At 41.4% G+C, this 15,223-nt stretch overlaps 2 protein-coding genes across 2 annotated transcripts in view; one reads left to right on the top strand and one right to left on the bottom strand.

The window, feature by feature from the left end:
• Positions 1-6,478, top strand: part of LOC138636131 (proline and serine-rich protein 2) — a 130,431-nt gene extending 123,953 nt beyond the window's left edge. Inside the window, exon 5 of the transcript XR_011312233.1 lies at positions 6,380-6,478. The gene's annotated coding sequence lies outside the window, so the exon portion shown is untranslated. The remainder of the gene's footprint in view (positions 1-6,379) is intronic.
• The window catches only part of LOC138636132 (plexin-B2-like), a 130,170-nt gene that overhangs the window by 75,580 nt on the left and 39,367 nt on the right, over positions 1-15,223 (bottom strand). Inside the window, exon 3 of the mRNA XM_069723995.1 lies at positions 5,049-5,101. The gene's annotated coding sequence lies outside the window, so the exon portion shown is untranslated. The remainder of the gene's footprint in view (positions 1-5,048; positions 5,102-15,223) is intronic.

The following is a 15,223-nucleotide window of genomic DNA, read 5'->3' as shown; positions in this document are numbered from 1 at the left end:
GCCAATCAAAGCAGTCGACTGTCGGCGAGCGACAACGACGGTAAACATGTTCAGAAGGAGGACATGAAATACACGTCTACGCGAGCGATAATAATTAATAATGCAGCTGACGACGGGCTCGTAACTTATCCTCATTACGGAAAAACGGGCGACCGATGGATGAATGAATCCCCGCGGATCAAATATGAGCACAGTGAAGATCACAAAACAGGAACGTTATAATTCAGCCGCAGACACGTAAACAGGAAATGATGGATTTTTATGTTTTGGATAAGTCGTGCGAGGATGTGGAAGCAGCTCTCTTTCCTTTTTTTGCTACATTAACTTTGTGCTTCCCGTTTGATTTTATGTCTTGTCTTGTTTCACTTCCCGTCCTTTTGTATGATCGTTGGCCCCGCCCCCCTGTTTAGTTTCACCTGTCCCTCGTAGTCCTTCCCTCCCCTGCTGTATTTTAGTCCGTGTGCTCTTCTCCTTCTCTCGTTGTCAGTTTGTTTCAGTTTAAAGAACACAACCCACCTGAACTGTGGCGCCATGGCAACAGGGTTCTCCGATTATTCCAATACTTATTGAAAATATCAGTTATAAACATTAAAGCAGGCCTTTCATCTCTTTGCTATTTGCCATGTTGCAAAGCAGGAAACCTGCATGATGTACAATTTACAGTAAATCAGACCTGCTTTAATCTGCACTGATCCCTGAAGAAAAATCAGGCGAAGGGAAAGTATCCCACAACTGGAACCAGATGTTCACCTGACGAAGACGAGGCTCCGACAGCGAAGAACGAAAAAAACAAAAAACAAAGAAGCAGCAGCAGCGAGCTTCTGTTAAAAAACAACAAAAAGAAAACACTCTGAAAAAAAAGAAAGAGAAAGTGTTTCCACAAAAATAGAAAAAAAAACCCGGCTGAGCAACTTTTCTCCTTCGTCTCCGGTCCAAAACCCGGAGCAACTTGGAGCGGCTAAAAGAAAAAGAAAAAGAGTAGAAAAGCTTTTCCAGAACGGGAGGCCACACTCTGCTGGCTCACACAGAAAAGAAAACACACACAAAAATAAAAGCCACACATGAGCATCCATTCACACACACACACACACACACACACACACACACACACACACACACACACACACACACACACACACACACACACACACACACACACACACACACACACACACACACAAAAAACGCTGGCAACAATCCTTCAAAACTATTCAATCACACCACACACACACATAAACACACCGCAGCAGCAGTTGGCAGCTGATAAAAGTCTGCTGCTCCAAGTCATCAACTTTGCTTTCCAAGTCTCCGTCGCCTTCTTGCACAGTTTTCTCCTTCGCTGCCCTTTTTCTTTTTACTCTTCTTGTTCTTTTCTGCCATTTTACCCCCGTTTGAGGTTGTTTTTTTTTTTTATTTAAAATTGTTTTCCGTCTCTTTCTTTTTCTTCTTGCGATATTCCTCCACATTCCTAACCCTCTTTTCACTCCTCGTTTCCCTTCTGTCTCGTTTAAAGGCTTTAAATTAATGAGCTGATTAAAGGAGGGGGAAAGGGGGAAGGGGTATAGGGGAGGAGGGGGGGGACATTTCTGTAATGACAGTGATGGAAACACACGCTGAGTTTCTGGCAGGAGGTCGGGTTGATGTTTGGCCATCTGCGTCCAAGTCCGAGTCCAAGTCGGGCACCTCAAATTTCACGCTGCGATACGATTCTGGGACTAAACCCAAACACACACACACACACACACACACACACACACACACACACACACACACACACACACACACACACACACACACACACACACACACACACACACACAAAACTGTCTGTGAATCATGTGTAAATCAGCAGACGTGGTGTTGAAGTGACGGGAGGAGATTAATAAAAAGCAGCTCTCTCAAACATCCACACGTCTCTCAGCTTTTATTTTTTATTTTTTTTTATCCCCAAACCTTCGGGGACGTCGACCGTCCGCCGCAGATCGACTGATGTGACTTTGAGAAGGTCAGTATTGATGTTTTCTGGAGAGAATGTGCCGAAGAGATCAACGCTTGTTCTTTTAAATATTGACTGAAAAAACACCGAGGCGCTCGACGGGCGTCGGAGCAGTTTGGTTTTTGTCCGATGACGTCTTTTAAAGTAAAACAAAAAGTGAGTAACTAAAGAGGAAGACTGTTTTCTGTGTAACGATGCGCTAGCGTCGTCTCGGTGTGAGAATAACACGTTTTTGCTTTCGTGGACGGCTACAGGTGTTTCACAACTTTTCAGTCGCTGCATTGATTCTGCGTTTTCTTTTTCACTTCCCAATATCGAAATCCAGTCCGAGTCGGGCTCTTGTATTTATCGTTCGTCCAACTGAAACTCACCCACAAAAGGAAAAAAAAAAAAGTTACTGCTAATGCTGAAATTAAACCATTTCTGCCGTTTCTTCTTCACGTTGTGTTTCAGTATTCAGCCGGTGAAACCACGAGCTGATCGTCTGACCGTCTACAAAACAGGAGTCAAATCATTTTATGTAAATAATTACGTGACTTCCTGTCGGCGGCTCGAAGGCAAATAGAAAACAAACAAAAAAAAGTTGGTTTCCTTCCAGTGACGCATGCATTGTTTGGTAGCTGCTACTCGGGGTCCCTGTGACACACCCCGAGGCCCCCGGCGGCCTCAGCTGGAAGCAGGGGCCTCGTCTAGCGTCACACCCCCGCTGCTGCAACCATCTGCGGCAGCCGGCCTCAGGAAACCCGCCGCGGCGGGGGGCTGACGAGGGAAGATGCTGAGAGGTTGTTGTTGTTGAGAAAAATCCAATTCGGAACAAAAGTAAAATATCAAGTTCTGCGAAACTCGTCACGTTTCAAGTGCTTTTCAAAACCAGTCACGCCCCAAGACTTGACCAAATAGAGTTACTGGATAGGAATCAAAATGAAATCTCAAAGTCTTTTCACAGCAGATCGACAAAAAAAAAGTGTTGACGAAGCGAGTCCAGAGTCGAGGTAAAGGTAAAGTCAAGTTTCGACCGTCTCTCACAGTAGTTTCATATATTTTGCTCCGACTATAAAAATCTAAATTAAAAACAATAAAACAAAACTGAACAGAATCTTGTGGTTCAAAATCAAAGCGTTGAATAATTTCACCCTTCGAAACTCCCATCTTTAAACCCCCCTCCCCCTGCCCGTGCACACACACACACACACACACACACACACACACACACACACACACACACACACACACACACACACACACACACACACACACACACACACACACAGAGAGGCTCTTGTATTTGCTTTCTTAAGATTTGGAGAGTGACAAGAAACAAGCTCCAAGAAAATGAAGCAGTTTATGGGAACAAGAAGTATTTAAAAAAAAAAACAACGGAGGGAAAGATGGAGGAGGCGGAGAGGGAAACGGTGATGGATGGAGCACAGACGGGGAAGTGGAGGACACACACACACACACACACACACACACACACACACACACACACACACACACACACACACACACACACACACACACACACACACACACACACACACCGAGCTGGCAGACGGCGAGCGAACAGAAGCGCATCGTAGAAAGCAGTCGGTCGGATCAACCGGTCACACCGGAGGCTTCGGTTTCAGTCCAGTAACGACAAAATCTGGACCGATCGATTATTTCACGACTGACATGTTCGAACTCTTCAAAATATTCTCTTCATATACTCTTCAAATAATATAAATAACTATGAACAATCGTTCGAGGCCCACAAACGTCACCGAGGTCGAACATCTGTCGCTACGAACTCAAAAACACGACACGGCAAAATCCAGATGAAGGACGTGAGGATTTAAAAAAAAAAATCAAAGCATGCTAACTAACTTCTCACAGGAGAGAACTGCCTGATATATAAACTCTCAAATACAAAAAGAAAATATACAATGAAAAAAATAGTGCAGGCTTTGTAGAGCGAAGCCGACTGATCTTTATCAACGTGATCCTTCACCGAACCGCCGAACTCTCCGTTCTGCAGCACGTCCTTCAAAAGCAGAAATCTTTAAGTCATATTCTAGTAGAAGTCTTTACATTTCTAATACAGCAGGCTGAAATGTGAAAAAAAGAAAAAGAAATGATGCACAAAGCATCTACAATATCTGAATACCTCCAAGTTTCTGTATTGTAGAAGATTCAAAAACCGACACCTTGACTTCAGTGAATGACACTTTATGGATATCCATTTTTGTAAAAGCCATTTTATGGAAAAGAAAAATACACATTACGGTACAGATCTGGAGTTTTCATGCGGTTTAGAGGGGGGAGAGCGTCGCCCGGGTTGTTTTCTAAACGTCTCGCACGCAGATTAGCAGTAAACTGCAAAAATGTACGGACGCTTTCGGTAGATTCACGCTAAATTTCTCCAGTTACTGCAACGCAAAATCAGACCAAATAATGAGCCTGAGCTTTAAGTCGCAGCTTTAGAGTTAAAAAATATACGTATTTTGAGTTGGAGGTTGGAGTTTTATGCCTGAAACATGTATTTAGTTCACAAAGTGAGGCCTTTAACATCTAATGAGATAATGAAGAATTATAAGAAATACACCGATGAGATTTTATTCTGTCTTAAAGAAGCAGCCAATGGAAGAAGAAAGAGGATATAATAGGAGACAGAAAAGGGTTTTCGAGGGTGTCAAGTAATTGGCTGATATATGAGAGAGGTGTTTGTATTGGGGGGGAGAGGTGGGGTATGGGTGGGTGGGGTGGGTGGGGGGGGGGTGTCGTCTCAGCAAGAATCCATTTCTTTAAAAAACGGCCTGAAGCATCCAATTAACCCCCCGAAGCCTCCACACACACAAACACAGGGGGGCCAGCTGAGATCGCCAAAATAAAAGGGCTAATCGTGGGAAACCTAAAGCATGATGGGAGTTTTTCCTGACGGCAGAGGAGCAGTAGAAATAACAATTTATTGAAAAAAGGAAGTTTACTGAGAAACAAATAATAATAATAATAATCTACGGAGGAGAGATGTTTTCCATGTCAGGATTTCAAAATAAAAGCCAGCAGCTCTTACCTGCTCAGTGCTCAGGTGTGTCGATCCCCGATGACATCAACCTCCTCACTCTGCTGCAGGAAACACACAAAAAAACAACCGCCGTTATAATAAAACAGTAAATGTGGGATTTGTTCTTTGTCATGTGTTTCAGCAAATTAAAAATATTGAACTTATGGAATCTGAAAACAAGAGAACTTTAGACTGAATCACTTTCAGGGCTTTAAGAAATTTAGAAAACCATAAACTAATCAATTATATATTGAATCTTCAGCAGATCAATCAAAACAAATGTTAAGTTGTGACCCGAGAACCAATTTTAATTACGCAAAGCTACACTTAGTTTTTAGCATTCGTTTCTTTTGTGCAGATTTGTTACATGTTTTTGCGGAAATGTTTTGCGTCGTGTTTAATTACAAAAAAAAAAAAAAAAAGTGTTCGCATGCTGACACGCTAATCTACGACAACGTAAACAACGCTAACACGCTAGCATTGTCATTGTGGGTATGCTAGCGTGCAGCTAACAGCGTCGCAGTCAAAACACTGTTGCGACGAGAGCTGCTGGCGTCACGGCAGGAAGCTACATCAAAGCGCTGATGGTGCATAATTTCAGATAACTTTAATAACCTGCACTCTGCTCTGCAGCCGCTGCAGTAAATACTTCTACAAATATAATGAAACGTGTCCCGACAGCAGAGTCGGTAGATCACAGGCTCGACGCTCACGGCACGCTGATGCAACGTTAATTAAACGCAATTAATTCACAGAAACGGCCCCCCAAAAAAAAAAATCCGGTATTATCTATCAGAGGAGGGAAAGCGTATCACCACCTAGAATAAAAACAGAAAGCGGCCCGGGTTTTAAAATGGAGCTTTTCTTCATCAGGGCGCGCATTAAAAAAAAAAAAACTAAAAGGCATTTTTAATTTGTGATAAAACAAGAAGAGAGTCTCTCTCGACGATAACAGTTCACAGGCGACGGCGGGCTCCAAAACAAAGACACTTTAAAAAACCGAGATAAAAACGAAAAAAAAAATCAATTTGAGGAGTAATCTTTATAATGAGACAAACCGAACAGATTTAAAAAAACAAAAAAGAAAGAAAAAGGGAAGGACAATGAACGGAGAGCCGAGCCGATACGGTTCACATCAACGGCTCCAGAACCGCAAATAACATCGCTGAAACAAGTGCAGCGCGTTTCTGTGTGTGTGTGTGTGTGTGTGTGTGTGTGTGTGTGTGCTGAAGTTTGTTTGGCAGCACTTCTAACAATGCCGAGGCCCTCGGTGCTACCGGACAGAATAGCCCAGTCTGTCTCCACTCTATCTCAAAGAGCCATATGCGTGTGCGTGTGAGTGTGTGTGTGTGCGTGTGTGTGTGTGTGTGTGTGTGTGTGTGTGTGTGTGTGTGTGTGTGTGTGTGTGTGTGTGTGTGTGTGTGTGTGTGTGTGTGTGTGTGTGTCCATATGTTCTAACATCCAACATCTAAAACATCCAGATGGCGCAGCATCAGCCGACGCAACGTTTCCTTCCATCACCAGGAAGTAGCTTGAAAACTAGTCCAAAAAAAAAAAAAAAAAGATCATAAATATTCATTTGTTTGTTTTTTTTTTCTTTTTTTTTTTTTTTTAGTGAGCGACCGCACCACCTGACAATTACAGAGCGGTTATCGCGTTGTGATGAGTGCAACAACAGAGGGTTGTTTATTTGAATTTTTTTTTTTTTAAAAGATCAGTGACGACGACGTGAATAAACCCTGAGAGGGAAACGGATTAACAACCTCAGAGGAAGGCGACACTGTTGGTCTTCTTCTATTTTGGTGCTTTTATCTGCTGGATTTGTGAATATGATAAATAAAAATAAAAAATAAACATCAGGTTGAACAGTGGTTATTTAAACGCAGGAACCAATCAGAGCTCTTTGGCTCCTCCCACAATGTCTGAGGTGACGCCTTCATTGGCTAAAATCTATTTTTTCTTTCATCAGATATCTACAACACGATTAAAGAGTTCAAACTAATAAATCCAGTAAATGTAACAATTCATTTTTCACGATAAACCGAAGGTGGGAAAATTACGAGCACATTTCCTCACAACAACGAGATATTAAATCAAAATGATAACATGAACGTGATGATGATGAGAGGACGACAGCAAAACATTTGATTCTCTAACCAGATAATTGTGAATTAAAATTCACAAGAAAATAAATGTATCTGACATTCATCCTCGACATGTTTTGTTTCCTTAATCTGAAGCCTGACACACACACACACACACACACACACACACACACACACACACACACACCAAACTGTCTGACATTTCTGTGAGTTTTATTACATTTCCAGAGGGTCTTATTGTGCATTCTCCTCCTGGGTTCCCCTCCCCTCCCCCCTTTCCCCATCCCCCGTCCCCCGTCCCCCGTCCCGCCCCCACGTTGACCGCCCCGACAACCGTCCTCAGCTGTCAATCAGACGGCGGCTGGAAGAGGCACCGGTACAATCCCGATCGGGCAACGTTTTTTTTTGGTCCTATTTATTTATATTTTCGAACAAACAGAGTGAAGTGAATGTTTTATGATATCGCAGTGATTCATGACTCCAGGCAGACGGAGGACAGACTCCACCCGGCAGGTCCAGATTGGAGGCGGGGACACCCCCTCCGTTCTCCATCTGACCTCAGTGCCAGGAAATAAAATAACACACACACACACACACACACACACACACACACACACACACACACACACACACACACACACACACACACACACTTCCAACGACCACATAAAAATGATCTACCTGCTCAGCCCAAGAGCTTCAGGTGGTGGAGACCAAAACCAGAGCGACAACGAGGGCAAGAAAATATTACATCGTTGCCCGATCGGGATTATTTGAACCGACAAAGAAAAATGGTCATTTCCATTTAATCCGGATAAAATAAAAATGAAAAAAACCAGCTGGAAAACACGAAGAGGAACGTTCATAGATTTCCACGTCTTTTTCTCGCGTCGTGCCCTCGGGCGATCGGATCGGCGGGAGGGACGCTCTTGCCTGCGATTGGTTGTTTTGTTGTGGGAGGGATTAATTTAGATTAAGGGAACAGCTGATTGGACAGGCTGATAACCAATCACACGTGCGTACACACACTATACTTTTTTTTTTTTTTTTTGATCGCTCGTCGTACAACCAATCGAATGTGCGGACGCACTGACTCTCGAATATATTTTTTTAAATCGCCTCTTGTACGACCGATCGCAGCAGCGTAGAGTTTAGAGCGGTGCGTCCTCACAGCTGACAACAACCTTCTGTTATTCCACCGACCACATTTCACTTGACATTTAGTTGGAACGAAGCCAATAAATCTTCTTCAGTAAGTTGTGTATCATTAAAACTATAATTAGTGGCATAAAATAAACAAACATGCAATCACAGCTAATGCAGCATAACTGTCTGCAGGTGCTAAGGCAATAGCATCCTCACAAGGAGAAAGAGGTGTGGAAGGAGGGGGACAAAGACGGTGAACGCACTGTGAAAAAGATAAATTAGCTGTTTCTGTCACACAAAAACATAATGGAAGCTAAAACTATGCAAATGATAAAACCGTCTGCATAAGTCCTTTTTAAACCTCCGATGTCAGGACGTGTAAATGAGTGTGTGCACGTGTGTGTGTGTGTGTGTGTGTGTGTGTGTGTGTGTGTGTGTGTGTGTGTGTGTGTGTGTGTGTGTGTGTGTGTAGGCTTATTTGTGTAGGATTTTAAGCAATTAGGACAGGAAACAGAGGCGCTGTTGCTTCGGCTTCCCTGTGGAATTAAGTTATGCATCGTCAACACACACACACACACACAAAAGAGAGAATTCCCACACTGTCTGACAACCCGGTCTCAGCTGTGAAGCGTGCACACACACACACACACACGCACGCACACGCACACACACTTAACAAACACACCCCTCGACTTCCTCTTGACCCATTTCCCCGAATACACAACGCGGCACCTCTCTCTCTCTTTTCATCCCTCTGTCACTGAGCAGACCAGACCTCTTCTGCTTTGTGTCACCAGAGCAGAGCGCACACACACACACACACACACACACACACACACACACACACACACACACACACACACACACACACACACACACAGTTAATCAGTTTGTTTATGAGGCCAAAGGCATGCAGGGCAAAATCCTCCTGTAAAGTCTCCTGTGCCGAGTCTTTAACGCTGCTGCTCGGTTTCAGCCTCAGCTGGGAGAAGGACTTCTAAACAGGGCCGATTTATTCTTATTAATTATGCAAATTATTAAAACACTAACGCATGCCGATCATCTCTGAATCAATGACCAGAGTTATCTTTAATCGGTGTAATCTCGTCGTCGTGGAGTTACAGTTTGGTGTTTGTGGATTTTTCCTTGTTACTGATGTTTATCTTGGAAAAGGACACGATTGGCTGTCAAATGCCACAACTTCCTGTATTCCTTTCAAAATAAAAGCCCTTTAAGCATTTCTTTATATACATTCCAGGGCTTTGACTTTGTTGTTTTTTAGTTGTTATTTGAGTTTATTAAATGAGCTTTTATTTTTGTATATGAATGTGGACATAACGGCGTCTGGATATAAAGTAAATAAATAAATAAAAAGTTAAAATGAGAATAACTGATCTGAATCAGCAGCTGTCCAACAAAAGAACAAACTGAAGTCTGTAACTTGAAGTAAAAGTGGCGTTAATGTGCTTCACAGACAGGCAGAAGAGCTGGAAAGTTGGAAACGAGGACAGGAAGTGTTGAATCCGTCTCCATTGGTGCGCTGCGATCGAAGCTTCGCCGACACAGTGGAAACTAAATGCTGTTGGTGGAAGAATTTCTTTGTTTACAGAGATTTGTTTGGAGGAAAAAAAGGGTGAAAGAAGAGGAAATGAGAAAAAAAGACAAGAGGTCGAACGAATCCAAGATACCAAAAAAAAAAAACAATATGTGCAGCGTCAAAAGAAGAAAAACAAACATCTGTGCATCTTTTCTTACCCTATTTCCAACCTCAATATCTCACCTCCATTTCTCAATGAAAAACTCATTTCTAAGGATTTACAGAGCGACATTATCTCACAACAAATGTGGTGATATTTCTTTATTTCCCCCGAGAAGGTTGACTGAGCAGCGCATCCACTTAATTCCACACATTCATAACTGGGAGCTGCCAAAGTCCTCGTGTCTGTTTAAATCCCAACAACTCGCTGGGAGTTTTATAAATGTATATATATATATATATATATATATATATATATACCCGTCTCTTCTGGATTCAAACAGGGTTGCAACAAATACATATTTTCATTATTAATGTCTTTATTCTTCCGGAAAGTCCCAAGAGCGCAAGCTCCCCCCAAAATTATTCAATAGGTAATGGAACAATTTTTGCCTTTTTGTTTAGTAATTCAACACAAGGGAGCTTTACACGTCAAAGATTGAAGCTTTAAAAGATATCAACTTGATTTTAATTGACAAAAATGAGGACATGGAATTTCACAGCAAGCAAAGTGTGTTTTAGTCTTTAGTCAGCTAAAGTTAAAAAACAAATATTGAATCTGTCTTTTAAGGAAACGTCACACCGGCATTCAAAATGGCAAAAATTTTACAACCAAATCGATTGATTTCAAATCGATTTCAGGCACAAAGTCAAATTTGCGCAAAACTAAAAATACCAATGCTTAAAAAAAACCTACAGCTCTTGTAGAGCAGCGATGGACGTCTGGAGAGGTGGAGACAAAAAAAAACTAAACATCTGGATCTGCTCAGCGTGACTGACATTCCTCCGGGATGAAGCGAGCCGGCTGGATGGCGACGATCCGAACTCAGTTTCTCAGATCAGAAACAATGAGGTGTTTTACCCTGGAAATAAAATCCCACGACTTCCGGATGCGATGCAACCGAAGGGTGTGGAGATGTCTCACGGGGAAATGTAGGACTTTTCGCCACTGCTGTCCGTTACAACATCTTCAATGACTTCAGCCAATGAAAATGTTCTTGTTGTGTTTGGAAAACATCTCCAATGTTTCCAACTTTCTTTTTGTCTTTGAATTTCTGTCACCACACGTCATCATTTTTTTTTTCTGCCCTAAAAACAAACCAAAAATAAAGCTCCTTGGGGATGAATGACTTGGCTCCCTATTGTATAATATCCTGTCCTCGATTTGCCCCCATGTATAAAATGAATTCCAGTCTAAGGCCGCATTTCAAATCAACATCAGCACTACAACATACCAACGTTTTCCTTACTTATTTCAATGGTGTAAAAAAAGCTCCAACCAGAACCAACGATTGGAGCTCTGCTTGTATTAATTACTCAAACATTTGACCTACTTCTCAAACAATAAGCTATAATTATATTGATACAAGTACAAACAGTAGCAGCCTCCCAATGTGAGCTCGTGATTGGTCGGTTACTCATTAATCCCTCTGATTTGTTGGCTTAAGGGTGTTTGCATGCATTTAAACTTGTATGGTGTTGGAGGTGGGATCAGGACCAAGCTGTGTTTTAGATATATGGGAATTAAAAATGGACGTCGTCTCTGGGTCTGATAAGTGAAGGCAATGTAGAAGTGCCTCATAGTGCAATACCGCTTAGGGCCACAAGGGGCTGGCTCCAAAACACTCCCATTCAAAAGACAATCTGATCAGCGTTCTTTCTGAAAATAATTTACTAATTAATTAAACATTAGGCCCCAAAAAGGGCTATGTTCAAGGGGGCGTGTCCATTTGATTGACAGGCCTGGGGTGCAGTAAGGTTTTGGGTATGGGTGGGCGGGGCTTAGAGTCATGAAATTCTCAGTCTAATCCACCCCCTCGCCCATATATGGCCACCGCTTGCTCCAAAATGCCAGACTGGAGTTCATCTCACTGAATTTGAATTAATCTTTGGGGCTTTTCGATAATAATCATCAAACTTTTTTGAAAAGGGGTCGTAAAAAAAAAAATCCCAACCGATCACAGCAGCTTGAGAATTACGTAACATCCACCGAGCTACACGGGCTGAAATTTAATCTCAAACAGCTGCTTCGGTTCGATTTCCACTGATTGCAGACGTCTATTTTAAGGTGTAAATACACCCCCCTGCCCTCCTCTCCTCCACCAATGTTTAAGCTTAATCGAGCAGAAATGCAGCATCTATAAAAAAAAATAATATTTCAAACCCCACAATCGAAAAACTCCAGCCTGAGGAGACGCGGCAACGAACTGAAACGGCGGCGACAATCACAACTTTTCTTCTCTCTCTCGTGTGTGTGTGTGTGTGTGTGTGTGTGTGTGTGTGTGTGTGTGTGTGTGTGTGTGTGTGTGTGTGTGTGTGTGTGTGTGTGTTTCTGCAGTAGAAAATGAAATGCCAAGCCTGGTCTAAGGACATAATGAAAAAGCTATTATCAGCATAAGCTTTCATCAGCACCGCATTCAACCATGTTCAATAAAAACTGATTCTCTCATCTGGTGCTGTACCCATCTGAATGCTGGAATATAATAAAGGAGGTGAGATAAGAGAGAGAAAGAGATCACCTCTTTTTTTAATTTTTTTTTTTTATCTCCAGTTAAAGCATCAGCACATTTACCGATGAGGCAAAAGTTTCGACGAGCGACGGACACGCTCGTGAAAAGGCCGAAACAATCAATTGCCGTCATTGCGAGAGATCTGATGGGTTCATTAGGAGATTCACACGACACACCTCCAACATCCCGGCTGAGATTTGTCGAGTCTGTAATCATTGATGAATTTATTCTCTCCCGTCCATCTGTCACCTCCAGCGTTACGGTCTCTGAATTCAAAATACAGCCTCTTCATACAATATTCAATGAGAGCTTGAATTATATATATTTTGATACAATATTCAAACTATATCCAGAATGTATTAAGCTCTAACGAAGAGAGCGAGGGCTGAAGTCGGGCCTGTCAAGTAGGAAGTGTGAGAAAAAGAAAAACTTCATTAGCTTGAAAAGTGGGGAAAGAACGAGTCAAAACTATGCAGAAATATCAGGTAATTTTTTTTGCTGGAGCTAACTGACCCCCATCGGGCCATAGAGGTCATTTATGTCAGAAAGTATGGGTTTAAAAAAAGAAATAAAAATAATAATTATTGTCCATCTCCAGCTGAGAATGTAAAAATGCTGCTCACTCGTTTTGACTTTTTCTCTCTGTTGATAATTTTATTGAAGCCAAAGTGGCCCTGAGGCACAGTAACGATTTATTCTAATCTACTCGATAATGTTATCGCTGATAGTACTAAAAGTCAAACCAGGCGGAGGCACAGAAAAACACAGGAGGTGTCTTAAAGTGCAATACTGCTGAGGGCCACTAGGGGCGCCCCCCCCCCAAAAAAACAACAACAACACAAAAAAAACCTATGGAGATATCACGTTGTATTACACTGCATCGATTCTAGAAAATACGACTGATTTTATGTAATAGTTCACACACAAAAGTTGGCGGCAGACAGGCGTTCATTTTGTGTTGCGTTTAAACCCCCGACCACTAGATGGCAGCGTTGTCGTCATTGGACGTCTCCACTCCAAAACAACAACGGAAATTAAGGGAAAAAAAGTAGGCAAATATAAAAATGTTTAGGTGTCTGAGAAGTGAAGCCAGAAACTGCATTACCACTGATGGCCACTAGGGGCTGGCACCAAAAATAGACTCCAATAGACTCTATTCAAAAAGCAACAAGTTCTCCTGAAATAATAAAGTCAGTAAATGTGATTGATGTCTAAAGATGAAAATATTTCATGTTTAACGAATTATATAATTTTTTTTTTAAGTCTGTAGATGTCTTTTACTGTGACGTGCTTTTATTTCAACAGTCTTTGAAAATAAAAAGTCTATAAACGGCAAAAATTTGAATAATGACAAACGTCGGTTACTTTATTTATTAGTCTGATCTGCAGCTAAAATCATAATTTCACAAAATATATTTTAAAGTCAAGGTCAGGGTTACTGGCCTTTTAATCACATCAAAAATTAACAATAAAAAAATAAAAGTCTAAATAAACTGGAGCTTTTACCCAGCAATTTGGAACATATGACACGTCTTCTCTAAATAAATAATCACTCTTCATAAGTACAGCATTATGTCAGATTTCCATCATAAATTAATGTCCAGAAATTCCACTTCGAAAAAATAAAAAAATAATCCTCCTTATCACTCAATAACTTTCCTGAGAAGCTCCAGTTGTTTCCCACGAGCTGCGTCACACTTCGACGTCCATCCTCATCACACAAAACCGACCGAGAACAAAACCTCTTTCCGCCCACGACACGACACGTCGCCACGGTAACGACTTCAAGCTGTACAAGTTTGAGGCCTTTTTTTTTTTTTTTTTTAAGTGTGCGGGTTGACTTTGCAGCTGCAGCTCCCCTCTGACACGCATAAATAAATAAATAAATAACACCCACGCAAGAAATAAAGATGCAAACGCACCGAAAACTTCTGCAAAACCAGAGAAAAAAAACATGCATACACATGTTGAGGATGGAGGTCTAGTAAGCAAAAAAGGAAAGGAAGCTCATGAGGTTTGTGTTTATTGTGGAGATTTATTGCTGTGAATGAGTTTAATTGTGTTTGTGGAAGTCGGGCTGCGAATAATTCCCCGTTTGGACAATTTATTGCTTTTAACACGAATCATGTGGGTGTTTTTTTATTTACTGACAAACAGGAAACAAAAGCAGAACACTAAAGTTTTTAATGGCGATAACCCATCTTTTTCCTTAAATATCTGGGAATTGAGTTTATTAAACTTATTCATAACAATAACATTTACGTTATTGCGTAACCTCTAATTGGTCACAAGCAGCTTCGACAGTAACGATGATGCAATCCAAACTTTGGACAGGAAGCAGATAAGATCACAGAAAGATGTAAATATGTCAAGTTTTGACCATTTTATTAAATGTGCTAGTCTTAAAAATTATGAATAAATATTTACCCAATTAGACTCCGCCGGGGGCTCGGTGACCTTGTGGCTTTAATCTGTGCAGGATTTTATATTTGTAAAAGTGAAGTCAGAGTTGAAGCTACTTTTTTGGGGGAGTTTATTGAGATATAATTGTTCCCAAAAAGCACTTCTGGGAACAAATATTGTTTTATTTTTATGACCTAAATGAACAGATGAATGATGAAGATTCTGAAATAGTTAAAAGGGACTATTGTTAAATGTTAAATATTA

The sequence above is a fragment of the Brachyistius frenatus genome, unplaced genomic scaffold, assembly GCF_029030835.1.
Source record: "Brachyistius frenatus isolate BFR_SWC_R1_liver_20210118 unplaced genomic scaffold, ASM2903083v1 Contig_355, whole genome shotgun sequence".
Classification (NCBI taxonomy): Eukaryota; Metazoa; Chordata; class Actinopteri; family Embiotocidae; genus Brachyistius; species Brachyistius frenatus.
The sequence above is the reverse complement of the archived record's forward strand: the minus strand, read 5'-3'. Positions and strand labels throughout refer to the sequence as shown.